This window comes from Triticum dicoccoides, chromosome 1A (assembly GCF_002162155.2).
Source record: "Triticum dicoccoides isolate Atlit2015 ecotype Zavitan chromosome 1A, WEW_v2.0, whole genome shotgun sequence".
Lineage (NCBI taxonomy): Eukaryota > Viridiplantae > Streptophyta > Magnoliopsida > Poales > Poaceae > Triticum > Triticum dicoccoides.
In genome coordinates this window covers 10680245-10700474 of record NC_041380.1, presented here as the reverse complement: position 1 = coordinate 10700474, position 20230 = coordinate 10680245, and positions in this window count along the sequence as shown.

The window sequence follows — 20230 nt, the reverse complement described above, 5'->3', positions numbered from 1 at the left end:
CATTGTGAAGCTATGTGCATTTCTCAATGCAAACTCTCAGAAGGTAATCGATCCAGAAATCATACCAAGGTTAGAGAATGATTTGGTGCAATGTCTTGTCAGTTTCAAGTTGGTGTTCTCACCGTCCTTCTTCAACATCATGACGCACGTCCTAGTTCACCTATGCGAAGAGATTAACGTTTTGGGTCATGTATTTCTACACAATATGTTCCCCTTTAAGAGGTTCATGGGAGTCTTAAAGAAATATGTTCATAACCGTGCTAGGCCAGAAGGAAGCATCTCCAAGGGCCATGAAAATGAGGAGGTCATTGAGTTTTGTATTGACTTTATTCCTGACCTTAAGCCGATTGGTGTTCCTGAATCGCGGCATAAGGGCGGACTGGATGGAAAAGGCACGCTAGGAGGGGAACAAATAATATGTATGGACGGGCATTCTCTCACTGAAGCACACTACACAGTTCTACAGAATTCTGCCTTGGTGGCTCCGTATATGGATGAACACAAGAATTTGCTACGCTCCAAACACCCGGAGCGGTCTGATGACTGGATTACACGTGAACAAACCAGGAGTTTCGCCAGCTGGTTGCAGACACGTACCATGCATGACACCTCTATTGAAGATGACATGTACTTGCTGTCCCAGTTACCATCTTCGAATATAATGATTTTCAAAGGGTACGAGATAAATGGTAATATATTTTACACGATCGCCCGAGATAAGAAGAGCACCAACCAAAACAGTGGTGTCCGCTTTGATGCAGAAACCAAGACAGGAAAGGAAACATATTATGGTTATATACAGGACATATGGGAACTTGACTATCGACGTGGTTTGAAGGTCCCTTTGTTTCGGTGCAAATGGGTCAATATGACACGAGGAGGGGTAACGGAAGACCTGCAGTACGGAATGACAACAGTGGATCTCAATAATCTTGCATATGCACACGAACCATTCGTCCTAGCCAATGATGTGGCACAGGTGTTCTATGTGAAGGACATGTCTACCAAGCCAAGAAAAAGAAAAGATAAGGAAGCGAATGCATCGTACGATGAGCCAAAGCGGCACATAGTTCTTTCTGGGAAGAGAAACATCGTGGGAGTGGATGATAAGACAGACATGTCAGAAGATTATGAAAAGTTTGATGAAATTGCTCCATTCACAGTGAATATTGACCCGAGCATCCTGTTAAATGATGAAGATTTTACATGGTTACGGCGCAAAGGGACACACGCGAAGAAAAAGTTTCACACCCAAATATCTGGGATGTGATCGGCTTCACTATCATCACTTTCTTCTGTGTTTCACACCCAGGAGGGAATCTCTGTAATAGTTAGGGTAGTTATGTGTTTTGGCATTTGAAACGCGAAGATATTTTATGTGCAAACAAATTCTTTCATGCCTTTACTGATTTTTTTAAGCTAAATGACCCTGAAATTGAAAAGCATTTCAAATGAACTCAGAAAAGGTTGAAAGTTGGAATGGTATCATAATTTCACCCACATAGCATGTGCAAAAAAGTAGAGAGGGTTACCGCCAAAACTGGATGCACTTCGTGTACTAAATGGACAATCTGTTTCGAAGTATCAGGGTTTCGGAAGAAAACTCATCCGTTACAAAAGGCATTTCATTTTTTTAAATAACCTAAGCATTACCAAATTGAATATAATGATAAAACACACTAATATTAAACATAAGAAAAAAGAATCACTGAAAAATCTATTATCAAAGTTAAGTTATTCACAAACTAGTGATTCACACAAATTTCAAATAAATCAAAATTTAAACTATTCAAATTTGTAAACTACCGGTACTAACAGAAAGTTTGTAATTTTTTGTACCTAAAGCAAAAATATTCACAAAGAAACTCTAAATACAGCAAAAAAACAACTCAAACAAAAATAAATAAAGCAAAAAAAAATAAAAAAATCCCACCTACTGTGCCACAGCGGCCTGCATACGACTAGAAACCCAGCCTGTTGTTGGCCCAGGATGCAGGCCCGCAAAGGCCCAGTAGGCCCACATGGCAGCACAGAACATTTAGGCCTAGTAGGCCTGCTTTGGAGAGGAGCTCGAGGGAGCTACCGCACTGGGGCTTATAAACCAGTGCGGACACCCCTCGGCTAGCGAGGTGGGACTAAACATTTCACACCGCACCTGCGCCAGCGCACCCCCTTTAGTACCGGGTGGTGTCTCAAACCGGTACTAAAGGGGGGGGGTCTTTAGTACCGGTTGGAGCCACCACCCGGTACTAAAGGGGTGCGCATCCTGCCGCTTGGCTTGGCCAAAACAGGCCTTTAGTACTGGTTGGTGGCTCCAACCGGTACTAAAGGTCCATCATATATAACTAAACACTTCAAAAATTTCAGTTTCTCATCTGCTTCTTCTCCTCTGCCCGATGCCCGCCGCCCCCCTCTCCATATCCCTCGTCGCCGCCCCGTCCCCGTCGTCGCCGCCCCGTCTTCCCTGTCCCCGTCGTCACCGCCGCGCCGTCCCGGCCCGTCCCGCGTCGTCCCCGTCCCCGTCATCGCCGCCCCGTCCCAGTCGTCGCCGCCCCGGCCCGTCCCCATCGTCGCTGCCCCGTCCCTGTCCCCGTCGTCGCCATCCCCATCGTCGCCGCGCCCGTCGCCGCCCCCCGTCGCCTCTCGCCTCGCCGGTGAGCACACACACACACACACACATACATTTTTTAGTTTTTTAGTTATAGAAATAGTTATAAAAAATTTAGAAATTTTTCTTTCTTTAGTTATAGAAATAGTTAGTTATATAGCATTGTTAGAAATGTTAGAATTGTTAGAAATTTTTCTGTTTTTTTGTTATAGAAATAGTTATAAAATAGTTAGAATTGTTAGAAATTTTTTCTGTTTTTAGTTATAAATAGTTATAAAAAAGTTAGAAATTTTTCTTTTTTTTAGTTATAGAAATATTAGAAGTGTTATACAAATGTTAGTTATATATATAGAAATGTTATAATTTTTTTCTGTTTTTTAGTTATAGAAATATTAGAAATGTTATAGAAATGTTAGTTATATAGCATTGTTAGAAATGTTATAGGAATGTTAGTTATACTAGTCGTCAACCCGTGCCTTCGCACGGGTCATATATAATACAATATACGTATTATGTTGCAAGCCATATTGACCGTATATTGCTTTATGATTTTGCTGGGGTGTCACATATATTACTTGGGTTCTGTGAGTGGTATGTCAAATAAAATCGTCATTAGTAATGTCACCAAACTCATGTGTTCTGTGAGAAGTTACTATGTAAATATTGCTATGAAGTTCATCATATAATCAATTTTGAAAATAGAGGAATCAGTCATGCACAAACAGTATCCCTAGACGTATATGGCTATTGGTCCCATTGGGTAATGATCTAGAACTGCCGACCACACTGCTTATTTACATAAAAACATGGAAATGCGATACATGTAACTGTCTCAAAATATGCATGAAAAAAATAAAAATTACAGGTTGTGGATCAGTCAAATATTTTTTATGTGTCTATTGTATTTTCCAGATAGTATGATCATATATACATGCAGCAAGATATACATTAATGCATTTTTTTCTCCTGGAATATGGAACAGTAGTATTTTGTGCAACATCTGGATGGCATAATCCTAAAAGGAGTGTAAACAAACTTCTCTAATATTTGCTATATTAATATATAACAAAAATTGTGGATCCTGGCATATATCTTATACACTTTACATTGTATTATCTGAACACTGATAGAAACACATCACGGTAGATGAAACCATTTGCGAATAGAGGGAAAATAAAACCAAGGTATGGGGCCAACTAAAGGCAAAATAGTGTCACAAAAACTGACGTACATGTTCACAGTATGGATTCCACTAAAAAGTATAACCAATCACTATATGGATCAGAGCGAAACAGGATGGCGTTTTTTACTTCTTAGGAACAGGAACTGTATCCCACCAAAAAAAAGGAACATGAACTGTATGGTTGCAACTTAAATGAAATAATGCATCGATTGTGGAGAAGTTTCTATCCATCCAAGAGAATAGAGATATTTAGAGATCTCAGAAACACCAGACGTGAAACATGTACTATTTACGGAAAACAGGGTGGTACTAACGGAAGATAGTGATACGGAAATATGTTCTATGACGTGCTTGTTATCCACATACAAATGATGCAGCCAACTGCATTCTAGTAAACAACAATATACTATACCTGAATATCTATTGCAAACAAAACGTAATTTACTCCAAATAAATGAATCGTGGCGCAGTTAAACAAACCTCTATGTGGCTGACGACTTGCATGATTGATGGCATCCACTGTTGCTTGACACTAATCAAAATAGCTCATAAATTTTAAACCGAACCAAAGCTACAGATAGGATGTATGCACAAAGATGAAAGAACTCATCATATTTATGTCAGGTTACAATCTTGTAATGACAGCTGCAAGAAAAAACAGAAACTTGATGATCAGGCTGAACAAAGTACGCCATCAGTGCTAATCGACGCAATGGCACCAAAATGGCGGATATAACCCGACCAATGGGAAGCTTTACATCAGATGTAAATATTGAAGAAAATTCCGTCACTGGTGATCGAAAGGGCAGTGCACTCAATTATTGCCACTACAAAGGCTTTATGCGCAAATTTGGCACCATCTCACAGTGGGAGTGTGCCTATCGCAAGGAGGGAGTGAGGCTGCAGAAGAAGCAAAACATCAGAACACTCATGAATGCACGTATGGTTGCATGTACATGCACCCTGAAGTGTTGTATCAGCCATGTAATAGCAATTGGCTGCGACAGTCATAGCCTGGACATGATGCACTGCAGTGATGCTAGCTTGCTCATATTGACAACATGAATTAAAGGAGAACATGAGATTCCCAATGCTTGCTTCTCTCTATCTTTTAAAGTCCATCTAATCATTCTACTTCTTTGCATATCTTTGAGGGGAATCCATTCATTTACATGATAAATGACAACTACATCTAACCGCAGAACAAACCTTGTGAGGGAGTCGGAGAAGTTGTGAACTTGCGATTAGAAGAATGTCTGAAAGAACTTGTCTAACAACCTGCAGAAACCTACAAATCTGAAGCATGGTATAACGGTGCAACAGAAGAAAACTACAAAGATGCTGGCATGTGCGCAGGTAGATCTAAAACTGCTCTGTTCAAAATCTTCTAACCTAAAGAGTGCAAATAATGAATCAATCTCTAACATTGCTGCCCATTCGGAGGTATAATATAAACTACTGGTAAATATACAATGAACACAACTGAATGCAATGAAAATTTAGCTACTCGAATTGTATTTCAAAGTTTTTATGGAATCAGACTTGAAAGCACATCTAAAACTGCTCTGTTCAAAATCTTCTAACATAAAGAGTTCAAATAATGAATCGATCTCTAACATTGCCGACCATTCTGAGGTATAATATAAACTACTGTTAAATATACCATGAACATGACTGAATGCAATGAAAATTTAGCTACTCGAATTGTATTTCATTTTTTTAATGTCACTTATAAACTAATAAAAACTACCAAATCAAATTGTATTCCAAATTTTTCAGTGTCACATAGGGAATCGAATTGGAAACCATGTTGAACATGGAAAGTAGAGTATGGAGAAATTGCAAGAGTAGAGAATGCATACGTACATTAGAACTTACAGAATCAATAATTAGGGAATAGTTCATTGAGCAGTGTATGAATTTGCACCAGAACATCTTTTTCTTGGCAGCTTGTTCCACCGAGATTCCATATGCCTCTAGTGGTATCAAGCATCTCAGTCCTGATCGCCAGATTTTTTGAGCACTCATCTCCCTATTATGGGAGTACTCATGCTATGTAGATCCTAATGGTAATTGGGAGCATCACACAGGAATAGGCAGGGCGCAGAAGGAGTACTAAGTGGCGGCGTGGCGCACCATGGAGGGGAGAGAAAACGGCGGCACATGCCAGATGGGGAGAAGAGACGGATGGAATCAGAGATATGTGATATGTAGTTTTTTTTGAGGGAAGAGAGATTGATATAGTTGGGAGAGAGAGATACTTTTTTTTATTTCTCAGTTTTTTTAGGGCATCTTTATTTCTCATTGAAGAGATATACGTGAGAGTTTTACTTTTCTAATGCATGTGACGTGAGAGATTGAGAGTAAGGTACGGGAGAGAGATACATCTGTTTTTTTTTCTTCTGTGAATTGTTACATCTGTTTTTTCTTCTGTGAGTCAATCTATACATGAGCATTTTACTTTTGTAATGCATGTAACGTGAGAGATTGAGAGTAAGGTTACGGGAGAGAGATACATCTGTTTTTTTTTTCTTCTTCTGTGAATTGTTACATCTGTTTTTTCTTCGGTGAGTCAATCTATACGTCAGAGTTTTACTTTTGTAATGCAATGTAACGTGAGAGATTGAGAGTAAGGTTACGGGAGAGAGATACATCTGTTTTTTTTTCTTATGTGAATTGTTACATCTGTTTTTTCTTCTGTGAGTCAATCTACACCGTAATAATCCGGTCCCACCAGATTAACGGTAATTTCTTGGGAGTCCCTAATTAGTATAGGTATAGATAGATAGATAGAAATGTTAGAAATTTTAGTTATCAAAATCCAATAATTAAAAAAATGTTACTTTTTGCGGGCATATAGCTAGTATTTGTTCTCGACGATGCCCGGCCCGCATCCTCGCCGTCGACCCGTCCGCGACGACGTCCGGCTGACCCATGTCCGGGACTGGGCTCCGCCGGGCTGCCACTGGGACGTGCTGCCTGGAGGGGTGCGCCGCTTGATGAGGAACCCGGCCCCGGGTCCCGTCGTCGACCCTGATCTCGTTTGGTGGCGTTCGGGTGGGCCAGTTTCGGTGCGGAGGGAGCCGGCCCCGCCGGAGGTGGTACGTCGTCGTGTCAGGGAGGAGGACGAGCACGTCCATCGCTACATGGTTTCGTTAGAGGGCGACAGGTTCTCCAATACCTGGCAGTTTCTTCAGGGATCTCACTTCAGCTATGATCCTGTGAGGGTTCCTTCTCTTTGGGTGTCCACCGCCCGCGCCGCTGGAATCGCGAGTGTCCTAGATTCTTCTGTAGTATTCGATCTTTATTAGCTACCTAGCCAGTGATGTACTCGATATATAATATTCGAGACGATGTATTCGAGATTATATATTATTCGAGGCGATGTATTCGAGATTACATCTATTATTCGAGACGATGTATTCGAGATTATATCTATTATTCGAGACGATGTATTCGAGATTATATCTATTATTCGAGACGATGTATTCGAGAATATATTCGATGATGCTTATTATGTACTATGATTGATTCAGTTTTTCCTTATTAATTGATTGCATCCATGCATTGTAATTTGAATATATTTCTTCTGGATTAGTTAAACAAAACCTATGGCGGACCATACCGGCAGAGAGGGAGAAGAGGCCCTGTTCAATATCATACGCAATCCTCGCGGGCCAGATGATGATCAGAATGAAGAAGATTATGACGGCTTCGAATATCTAAACAACACCAGGGAGGGTGATATGATATTCGATTGCGACGACCGAATTGATGATGTCGTGAACTATGAACATGACGAAGAAAATGTTGATCTTGAAACAACAAAGACCGGCGAGGTATATATATTTATATAAGCAGGCATCTGGTGATCATCACATGTTTTAAATGACTTGAAGATATATTAACGAATCGATCTTTCTTTTTTCAGCCATCCGGATCGAGCAAATCTTCAGGCAACAGGACAAAACGAGGCCCGAACAAAAAGTTGAAGGAGGGCGTAAAGTACAATATCGAGGCAATCAGACCTAATGGAGAACCATTCACGCCTAAGAAGATTGCGAACAAGTTCGTTCGTCAGTGCGGAGTTCTTGTGAAGGACCAACTCCCGATCTCCCTTCAAGAATGGAGAGAGCCATCAAAGCCACGTCCAGGAGTTACTTTTGTCGACGACAGACAAAAACATTTTCTTTGGGAAACGCTCATGGAACATTTCACCCTACCAGATCATTTCACAAATGCAGATGTGGAGAAAGTCAAGGACGCTGCTCTTAGGAAGATGGCGATTGCATTCAAGAACCACAAGATTCGTGAATGGGCCAAGTACGTCAACGGAGGAAGGAAGACTCCAGTATTTGAGGGAACACTAGAGAACCAAAGTGCTCATTGGGACGATTTCATGAAATTCAAAGATTCGGAATTATCTAAGGAACGGTCGAGAATAAACAAGGCCAATGCCGTAAAAAAGGAGAAGTTCCATAAGTTGGGGCCAGGTGGCTATGCGATGGGAACGCCTAAGTGGGATAAGTCTGAGAAAGAGATGCTGGATGCAGGTGTCACTCCAGAAACATTGAGCCGGCCCCCAGGTGCAGGACTTGGTTCTATGCGCATGGGGGGAGTTGGACCCAAAGACAGGCAAAGTTTCCAAGAAGGCATGTTTGGACGGAGCTGAAGATAAGCTACTTGTTGCAATAGAAGAGGCTCGATCCGGGTTGTTCGAGCCCAACAGAGAGAACAACGAGCTTACACGTGCCCTGGGAAATCCTGAACACCCGGGAACAACACGAGGCATGGGCGCTATTCCGTGGTATGAGGGGTTTTCGGACTGGAACGCCGACTACAGAACCCGTGCGAGAAAGAAGATTGCGGAGGAGAAGAAGAGGAAGATGGAGGAGGAGCAGAGGAAGCTAGACTATGAACGCCTTCAAGGCCTAGAATCAGCGCACGCGGACTTGGCAATCAAATTCCAGTGGCAGCAGGAGCAGATTGACTCACTTAGCCAGCAAAGGGGGTCTCAGCATCTAGCGGATGATCCACCAATGGATAGCACCTTCCCATCCATGCTGAGAAGCAGCGTGGGTTCCGCCCCGGGCGACGCATTGCTGGATAGCTACCCAGTGGATGACATTATGGAGAACACTAACTGCGAGCTACACTTCAAAATGGAGAATATATCCATGAAGGTGGCGGACGCCCTTGCTTTTACAAATCCCCCCGAGGCAACCTTCCATTGCAACCCAATTCCAGCGGGCTATGCTCGTGTCTTGGTTGATGAGGTGGTGGACCAATATTCGGGGCTAGAGCTTGACATTCCTGGAGGTGACGATGAGCACACACTAGGAGAGGCCAACCATCGTATCATCCTATAGAGAAAGGATTGCATCATCTTTCGAAGGCCACCGACACCGCGTCATCCAACTCCTTGTCGCAGTCCTCCACCGAGTCAGTAGACTCCCGCTCCTCCAAGTCCACCAACGCGTCAGGCCACTCCTCCTCCAAGTCCGGCACATCTTCAGGCCACTCCTCCTCCAAGTCCGGCAAAGCATTAGGCCACTCCTCCTCCAAGTTCGGCACAGCTTCAGGCCACTCCTCCTCCAAGTCCGGCACATCTTCAGGCCACTCCTCCTCCTCCAACTCAGCCACGTCAGCCGTCTTCGCCGCCTCAGCTATGGTGCGTAGCGGTACAAGTCGAGGTAGTACTGCAGGTACAGGCGGAGGCAAGAGATTTCAATATGGTCCAAGCCTCGCGCCTCTTCCACAGAGGCCTTACGACAAGTCCGAGGAGGAAAACATAGCCATATTGAAGGCCGAGGTGGAAGCCTATTTTGCACCGAAACCGCCACCGCCGCCAAGGGAGGAAGTGCCTGTTGAAAATATTGACCACTTCATTCGTATGGATAGACCACCAGCTCCCAAGCCTGTTGACACAGACTATGAGCGCCACCTCAGGAAGTTAAATCGAGCACGTCTAAAGAAAGAGGCTAGCTCGAGCTCGAGCAAATCAGCTGGCAAAAAATGCGGTAAAACCATTCCCCAGCTGGGAGAACAGGCGGCGCAATCAATCCCCCCACTTGTTGTGCCAACAACACATGAGAGTAGGCGCGCCCAATATTATAGTGGGCAAACCGTTAACGTTCCCGGGGTGGGCGATGTGGTAATAACCGAGGAGCATATTGCGCAGGCTGAATCGATTGGGATCACTGTTGGACAGCTCCTCGATATCGAGCCCATGTCTCCGACTAGAGAGGAGGAAATAAAATGGAAATATGCCCGGGGCCATCCTTTGGTCGAGCCAGAGGAGGTCAATAAGCTCCCAACGAGAATGTATGCATTGCATCAATGGTACATGGACATCACCAAGATTTGAGAGTCCCTCATGGTGAATGTCAACGAGGAGCATTACTACCATAAGAAAGCTGTGACCGTTGAGTATTCAGAACTTTTTTAGCTATACAATAAAGACGAACTCGACAAATCTATCGTCAGTTGCTATTGTCTGTAAGTGATTTCTTTCTGTAATTTAAGTCTCAAGCTAGCTGATCATTTTGATCAATCATTACCTGTAATTATCCTCACTATATTCTTTTCTGTGGTATTATGCAGGATGAAGATTTATGAAATGAAAAAAGGTGGACGCTATGGCATTGGGTTCGTTGACCCAAATACCATTAATGAATACACATGGAAAATAGATCCATATCACGCAAAATGTGTAGAGGAAAGCATGCTAAAGTTCTTCAAGGAACTCAAATACAATGAAGATATACTACTTCCTTACAACTTCCAGTGAGTCACACTATCTTGTACTACAAATTCTGTTTTTCCTTACATATGCCCGCTTAATTAAGACATGCAAACGTGTGTGCATGCAGATTTCACTGGATCTTGTTAATCATTAAAGTTGATGAAGGAACAGTTGAAGTACTAGACTCGCTACTTAAGAAAGCAAGTGACTACAACATCGTGAAGGGGATAGTCAACAGGTAATTTCAATCATTATTAACTATATCTCGGCCTATTTAATTAGTTCGTCATTTCCTGATAACAACTATTTAATAACCCATTTATTCATTTTCTTTGTCGGCGGGCAGGGCTTGGGCAAAGTTCATCAGGGTCACTCCAGGCCCATGGAAACAAAGTCTGAAATGGTATCGACCCAAGGTAAGTAATTAAGTAGTACTAGCTAGCTACCATCTCCTTAATTATCATGCTTGATTAATTATTATCTGATCAAAATTCCATTCTCGTAAAGGCTCTGAAGCAGGCATCGGGGAATGATCTATGTGCATACTACGTTTGCGAGAACATTCGCATGATGGCGTCCGAAAGGAGCAAATCTCAAAGACAGGAGTGGGTATGATATCGATTGTCAGAACACTATTCACAATTTTGACACCATTATCGATATCTAGTCACACAACTAATACACATGCATATTGATCTCCTTCTTAACAGTTCAAAGAGGTGCGGGATAAGCTCCTAGCACAGGACCGCATAGAAGCAATTCAAGAGGAAATAGCGGGATTTTTGCTCGACCAGGTCATAGATCCCAAAGGAGAATACTATTACCCGCTACCGCCCCCATGAACCACTTCCAATTGTTATCGTGCTCCGAAGGCACAAATTAGCTAGGCTAATGCCACTGGCTCCGAAGGCACCAATTAGGAGAAATTGTATATATATACATGTGTGTATATATGTGTGAATTAATTAATGGTGGTTGTGAGACATTCAATGATATATATATATATTATGATCGGTTCTACTAGAAATTCTATTTATATATATGCATAACGTGTACAATATGTAGTATCGTAAAATACCAGCAAACTAAAAAGAATTAAATGGAAAACACAAAATTAAATGAAAAAGAAATCATAAACCCAACCCCCCCCCCAACATTTTAATACCGGTTGGTGACACCAACCGGTACTAAAGGGCTCCCTCCCCCGAAGCTGGCTAATGCCACGTGGTTGCCCTTTAGCACCGGTTCGTGCTGAACCGGTACTAAAGTGGGGGGAGGGGCTTTAGTGCCTACATTTTAGCGCCGGTTACCAAACCGGCACTAAAGGGCCTGACGAACCGGTGCTATTGCCCGTCCATAGTCTCTGGCGCGCTAGATGGGCCTTCGTCTTTGGCTGAGCTTGACGTCGTCATGGTAATTACATGTCGCACCAACATATATATATATATATATATATATATATATATATATATATATATATATATATAGAATATTCCATTTTGGCATGATAGATTTCTTTTTGGCAAACATAGATTTCTTTTTTATGTCACTTTTCATTTTTCCATACTTTTTGAATTAAACGAGGAGACTTAATCATAGGAAACATGTCGAACAATGAAAAAACTGGGCCTTCTGACCAAGATGCAAACAAGATGGATTATGAGGGTGAACGAGAGTACCTCGACTATTTGACTGCTAAGCAAGGTTTGCATGTCGGCCTCGATGATGGTACTGACGCCGACATCAACACCGACGGCGCCGGCACCGATGGCGGCGCCGAGACCGGCGGGAAAGGTACCGGCGAGGAAGACACCGGCGGGGAAGGTACCAGCGCCGATGCCGCTACCGAAAAGAACAAGCCGAAGAAGTAGAGGATACGAAAATGTAACACCCCGGATATGATTTACCTAATATGTCATCCAACTCTTGCCGTTTCCAGCCTTAAGTTATTTTATTTTCTCGGGTTCGGGTTTTTGTCTCCGTGTGTTGTTGTCGTTGTCATGCATCTCATATCATGTCATCATGCGCATTGCATTTACATACGTGTTCATCTCATGCATCCGAGCATTTTCCCCGTTGTCCGTTTTGCATTCCGGCGCTCCGTTCTCCTCCGGTGGTCATTTCTACCTTTCTTTCGTGTGTGGGGATTAAACATTTCCGGATTGGACCGAGACTTGCCAAGCGGCCTTGGTTTACTACCGGTAGACCGCCTGTCAAGTTTCGTACCATTTGGACTTCGTTTGATGCTCCAACGGTTAACCGAGGGACCGAAAAGGCCTCATGTGTGTTGCAGCCCAACACCCCTCCATTTTGGCCCAAAACCCACCAAAACCCTTTCCATCACCTAGAGCGTTCGATCACGATCGCGTGGCCGAAAACCGCACCTCATTTGGACTCTCCTAGCTCCTCCTATGCCTATTTAAAGACCCCCTCCGTTTTCATCTTCTTCTTCTCCCCGAAACCCTAGATCTGATCCTCCGCGCGCCGGACATTGTCCGCCGGCGCCGGACATGCCGCGGCCAGCCACCCCCGTGCCTCCACGTGTCAGCGCTGCCGCCACCCGCCGCGGCCCGGAGAGCCCGCGTCCGGCCCATCGAGCCCGCGCGCCGACCGCGTCTTCCTCCTTCATCCACGCCGCGCCAGGGAGCTCCTCGCCACCCTTCGTCAACTCCGGCGGCCGGACCCCCTCGCCGCCCCTCGCCTCAACTCCGGCGGCCAGGCCGCCGCACTCCTCACCGGCCGGCGCCGCCCGCGACCACGCCCGCGACTGCGCTGCGAGGCTCCGGCCACCACCAACTCCGGCCCGCGCCTCCTCCTCCGACCGGATCCTCCCCGTGGCAAGATCTCCGGCGACTCCGACGATTTTCCAGCAAACCTCGTAAACCGCGCCGGCCGGATCTAGATCTGAAATTTCGGATCGGTTGACTTTCCGTCCCTAACACTAAATATTTTGCCCTTGTCCATCGTGTCGGATCTCCTCATCCGTAGCTCCGTTTTGGGCATATAGCATATCAAAATGTTCGCCTCAGAGAGCACATCATTTCGCATCATTGCATCATTTTCATTTGAGTTCATCTTGATGCCCGAAATGCTGTTGGAAGAGTGCTATTTGAGATAATTGTCAGATCTGCTGCTCCAATTAGATATTTGTCATTTTTGCCATGATTATTGTGTGCATCATATGCCCCTGAGCTGTTCGTGAGTTTTGTTATATGTTTTACCATCTTTCCAGAGGTGCAAAGCATGTATTTTTGTGATGTGTGTGGTGACTAGCACAAGCTTGCAAAGTGGGGCATTCGTTAATGCTGATTTCAGGGACTTAGCATTTCCACCAAGTCCTTGATCTGTTTATCTCAATATGCCATATATTCATGTTGTTTCCTAGTGATCCGTGCCTCTTTTGAGGATGAGCAGTAAGGATGTTTTGTTAATCTTGTAGTGCTCTATCCATCCATGTCTCTGTTTGCAATTATGGAGCAACCTAGCTTGAGTCAATCGAGCTCTACTTTTGTCATTTCGTGAATCTGGGTAGATTGTCTACTTGTTAGCAATTTTGCCGAGGATGTTGTAGTTGATCCGTGCATGCTATGTTATTGTTCTTGCCATGTCTAGCTTGTATTTTGTGTATTCTTGATGGGTGTATGCTTATTTTGTCATGACATGCTCTGTAGTGAGTGCATCGAGCTCGTAAACATGCCTACTTGATATCTGTTTCAGCATGCTCCAGTTTTCACTAAGTCTGTGATCTGATTATGTTTTTGCCATGTTCACATGCTTGCAAATGTATTTTCTGATCCCTTTTGGCTCAAGGACACTAAGGGACTTTTGTTAAGCTCTTTGAGTAGCTCCATGCCATGCTTTACTTTGCCATGTTCAGGTCCTGTAGCATATTGTTTTCATGCTCCAAAGAGTGCTATCTGATCTGAAATTCCAGACAAGTGTTAATTTCACTAAGTCTGAGATCTGTTTGCCAAATGCATTTTTGCCATGCTTGTTTGAACCTGTTAGTGGATGAATTGGCCGTAGCTCAGTGCTAGTCTTTTGTTAAGCATGATTAATGGATCCCTGCCATGTATTTTGATGCCATGTTTGTGTGCTGTAGCATGTTCATCTTGTTGCATTTAGATGGCTACTTGCTGTAAATCGCAGAACGTGGCCATATTTGAATTGTTGCCATTTCCAAACCGTAACTCCGATTCCGGCGTTCTTTATATCATTTTCAAGCGATTTCATCTCACCTTTCCAGTGGCACACTTGGATTTCCATGTTGAGGCCAGGTTCATGCATTCCTTGTCAAATCTTGCATATGCATCACATATTGCATCCCGCATACCATACCATCTTTGCATCATATTGTTTGAGCCTTGCACGTGGTTGATTGTGTCCTTGTTGCTTGTTTGTCTTGTTTGGGTAGAGCCGGGAGACGAGTTCTCTAACGAGGAGCCCGTTGAGTTTGCTTTTGAGGATCCAGTCAACTCTGACAACTTTGCAGGCAAGATGATCATACCCTCGAAATCACTACTATCTTTGCTATGCTAGATGCTCGCTCTTTTGCTATGCCTATGATATGATACATACCACTTTGTTATCATGCCTCCCAAATTTCCATGTCAAACCTCTAACCCACAATGTCCTAGCAAACCGTTGATTGGCTATGTTACCGCTTTGCTCAGCCCCTCTTATAGCGTTGCTAGTTGCAGGTGAAGTTTGGAGACCGTTCCTTGTTGGAACATTATTTACTTGTTGGGATATCATTATATTGCCATGTTATCTTAATGCATCTATATACTTGGTAAAGGGTGGAGGGATCGGCCTCTCGCCTAGTATTTTGTTCCACTCTTACCGCCCTAGTTTCCGTCATATCGGTGTTATGTTCCCGGATTTTGCGTTCCTTATGCGGTTGGGTTATAATGGGAAACCCTTGATAGTTCACCTTGATTAAAGCTTTTCCAGCAATGCCCAACCTTGGTTTTACCATTTGCCACCTAGCCTCTTTTTCCCTTGGGTTTCCGGAGCCCGAGGGTCATCTTATTTAAACCCCCCGGGCCAGTGCTCCTCTGAGTGTTGGTCCAACCTAGAGCCCCTTGTAGTGCCACCTCGGGGAAACTCGAGGGCTGGTTTTAGTTGTACGGATTGCTTATCCGACTGTGCCCTGAGAACGAGATATGCGCAGCTCCTATCGGGATTTGTCGGCACATTCGGGCGGTGTTGCTGGATTTGTTTTAACCTGTCGAAGTGTCTTGAAGAACCGAGATACCGAGTCCAATCGGAACGTCTCAGGAGGAGGTCTATTCCTTCGTTGACCGTGAGAGCTTGTCAAGGCTAAGTTGGGACTCCCCTGCAGGGATTTGAACTTTCGAAAGCCGTGGCCGCGGTTATGGGGAGATGGGAATTTGTTAACGTCCGGTTGTAGATAACTTGAACCTTAACTTAATTAAAATGAATCAACTGTGTGAGTTACCGTGATGGTCTCTTCTCGGCGGAGTCCGGGACGTGAACACGGTGTTGGAGTAATGCTTGCCGCAGGATGCCCTCTAGTTACTCGATCGCGCTTTGCCTCCTCTTCTCGCTCTCTTTTGCGAATAGGATAGCCACCATATATGCTAGTCGCTTGCTGCAGCTCCACATAATTGCCTTGCCTTTCCTATTAAGCTTAAATAGTCTTGATCGCAAGGGTGCGAGATTGCTGAGTCCCTGTGGCTCACAGATTACTTCCAAACCAGATGCAGGGCCTGATGATTCCATTCCAGATGACGCGCTTGAGCTCAAGTGGGAGTTCGACGAGGACTCACGCTGATACTACGTGTCTTTCCCTGATGATCAGTAGTGGTGCCCAGTTGGGGTGATCGGGGCCCTGTCGCATGTTGGGTTTTTCTTTTATTTTGGCGCCATAGTCGGGCCATGAGTGTTTGAATGTTGTAATGCTATTTATGTACTTTGATTGATGTGGCGAGTGTAAGCCAACTATGTATATCCCCTTTTATTATCTACATTACATGGGATGTTGTCAAGATTGCCTAACTTGCGACATTGCTTTCAATGCGGTTATGCCTCTAAGTCGTGCCTCGACACATGGGAGCTATAGCCGCATCGAGGGCGTTACAGAAAACCTAACAAACTAGGGATTGGACAACTAGTGATCACAAAGATGGCACCTGGCAAGTTTTAGCCATTAGAGCTGGAAGAACCTCGCCAGGTGCTATGGGAACCAAGTAGGATGCATCCTACGGGAATGCGCGAGCATTAACGACGATGACTTAAGGAGTAAAGAACATTTGATGCAGTTGCTCCTGAAGAACTTGCACAAGAGATTCAACTTTCCCGACCGGGATGATAACATAGAACAACCATGGGATGATCCGAAGATGAAAAAGATTAACAATCACGCCATGGGCATGTTCAACAATGATTTGGCCTCCTGGAAAGGGAGGGTGAAACGAGCTATTGAGGCTGAGGAACCCCTGTCCTAGATTTTGGAGGAAAATCCGACACTTACGGAAGAGGAGTTCGAAAAGTTCAAGGACACTTGCGCTACCGAGGCAGCCAAGGCTAAGGCTACGAAATTCAAGAGCCTTCAGCAAAGGAACACGGGGAAGCATCACCTCGGAAGCCGTGTCTACCTCAGTAAAAGGCCCATATGGGATAACACTACTAGGGAAAAGGCTATCAGCAGCGCGGGTTTTAGGCCTATCAGCAGCGCGGGTACCCGCGCTACCAATAAGGCGCTACAGCTAACGTATAGCAGTAGCGCTGGTCCACCTGCGCTACTGCTACACAAGTGTTGCAGCAGCACGCTTAAAGGAACCTCGCTGCTGCTAATAGCTATAGCATGCTTCCCCTGTGCGCGCTACTGCTACAACCGCCCTGCTGCTAACTTTTCTCCACTCGCTACTGCTAATTTTAGTAGTTTTTTGTTTTTTTTCAGCATATTTGTTTTGTATTTGAACAGGCTTTATAGAAGAATCTTTAGCACATACAAATGTCATCATGATACACATACAAATGCCTGCGAGACCACAAATGTGATCATAGCATATACATACAAATAGTCTCGTCATAATCATCATCCAACACAAAGTGGTATATTGTCATCATCTCGAAAATAGTGATACATGCAAGTCTAGAATACTTGCAACTACAACGTCATCCATCTAAACAAAGGTATACGCGAGAAGAGCTATCACTATGAGTGACAACGGAACTATGCAGTACATGAGATGGCGGTTACGAGTCCTCTCTCGCGCTAGCGTGAACCTCAAGTAGCTAGCTTCTCCTTCTTTTCTGCTTTTGAAGCCTTTATGGCTGGCGTCCAAGAACCCATTCACTTGCGCCTGACACTCATGCCACTCGTTGTACACCCACGGAACCTTCCCTTTGTACACGACATAGCAGTTCCATCTCGCGATCAAGAAACTAGGTACCTGTTAGAGATGCATGTTCATGAAGAGGATGTACAATCATATATATGCAACAAAATATACTAGAGAACACCGAAAAAGAAAGGGTTAGCAACTAGATGCAACATACAATATGCAAATTAATTAACTAGAGGTACGCAGGTCATCGTACGCAAACTAACAAAGTAGCGTTACGCAAGTTCGGCAGGGATCGTGGACATCACAAAGTTGCATCACTACAAATAGTATACAAGTTCAACCGACACATATCATCATCATCGGCATCATAAATCACTAGAAGTTCCATCCTTCCATATCATCGAGGATGGACCCTAGCTTCTTGAATGGCGTGAGGTCTAGACGTTGCATGCCTATGCGAGTTCGAATGTCAGCTCGCGATATAGGGCCGTGGTGGAACATCCCCTTCTCATCGACGACTTCTTTCATGATGATCGTCGCAATGTCGCTTTGGATGCGAAAGAAGTTATCTCTAAGTTTATAATCCGCTTCTCCATGAGATTCTAGCCACTTGTGGATATGATCATCATTTCTGCTTCTCATGCGAAGCTTTTGGTGATCCGTGTTGAACTGATTCATGAGATGGAGGATGTACAATCCATCCTTCTTGCTTGGTTTTGGGACTTGGATGCAGGAGAAGTTAGTTTTATGCGCGAAACCCATCTTCTTGTTCCTTTGTTTCCTAATCTGCATGTGGCCACCTCTAAAGCTGAAGCCTCGGAGAGCATCATCTAGAATATTCATTATGTGGGTGTAGTCTTTTTTCTCATAGTCTCTGGAAGGGTCAAAATACACGGCGTGGGAGACTTGCGGATAAAGAACGATAAGGACGGCGCGCCCGTTGCTGCGGGGAAAAGACACCTCAAATTATTCCCCATAGAGAGAGAAGGAATGATTGAAATGTATGAAAGGGTTGTTCGAAACTGACTTACTTTGGATGATAAGGCACGAGGACAATTTCCCGGTCCTTATTCTGTACCATGAAGTTTTGGAGGTAGTCCCTAGTAGTTTCACGCTCAAAGTCGTCGAGACTCAAGAAAGACTCGTGCATGTAGTACGGATCCGCCACACAGATTTGCGAGACTTCTTCACTGTTCATGACAGAGCTCATATGTAGCGCAAAAAGGAGGACGATTGTAAAATCGAGCCGCCTTGTCAGAAACATCTCAAAGATATGGTCAAACCGCAGGAAGAACACCTCCGCGGGTCGTGTCTCGACGTAGCACTTCACCTCAGGCACACGAGCCGCGTATGTCGGATATCCTGGATCCTTTGAGGCTAGTAGGGTTTTCTCAGTCGATAGCACATGGTCGTGCAGTCTCCTGAGATCCCCTGATAGTGCCTCCAGTGGTTTCGGCGGTAGCATCGGCTCGCCCGTGAGATGGAACATGGCCGCACCTTTCACGGGTACACGCTCTTCAGAATGCATCGTTTGGCTACTATGTGCTCTTGCTTGTTTGGAGGCAGCTATCTTCCCTGATCTCTTTCTCTCCTTTTTCTTGGGCACACATTCTTGACCCTTCCTTAACCCCTGCCCCAGTGTTCCCGGGCTAAGTACTGTACGACCCTCGCGCTGGGATAGTTGAGCCTGTGTTGAGGCGGCATCTTCAGGCGTGTCCTGTGAGGATTTCATGAAGAGAGACTTTTTGCAATCCCTGCTACGACCTTCCTGCCCGGGCATATCATCCATATCCTCATTAGCAAGCTGATAGCCTGATTCATCATATGGTTGACTCATCAATTCTATGTCACAGTCATACGCGTTTGTATTGAGGAAATCCATAGGGTCGACCTCCGTCTCATCATCCATTCTCTGTTCTATAGGACAAATTACATCAGCCAGCACTATTGCACCCCCTTCATCATGTCGTCCGCCGCTCTCACCCGGCACTACAGGAGCTGGTAATTGCGTAGGTGGGGTGGTGGTCTCCGCACATGCTTGTTGATGTGTGGTTATTGGTGTGCTCTCGGCCGGCTCCAGACGAATAAGATTCTTCGGCCATAGCAGCACCCAACCCTTGCAGCTTCCAATCCGTGGCGGGGTCTCGTCGTCCGCTCCCACATGCTGTACTGCAGGAGGCAAATCCTTGTGCCCCGATTTCACACTGGACAAGCTAACCCTGAAGTGCCCAGCAGGGATCGGCTGGTTGTGAAACGTGGGTTGCAAGGGGTTCATTATCATCCCCTTTCCCACGTCCACCTTTCTGGCGTTTGATCAAGTAGAGTATGGTGCACGGGGTTTCTTTCGCCTGCAAACACATATGTCTGTGGCGTAAAAC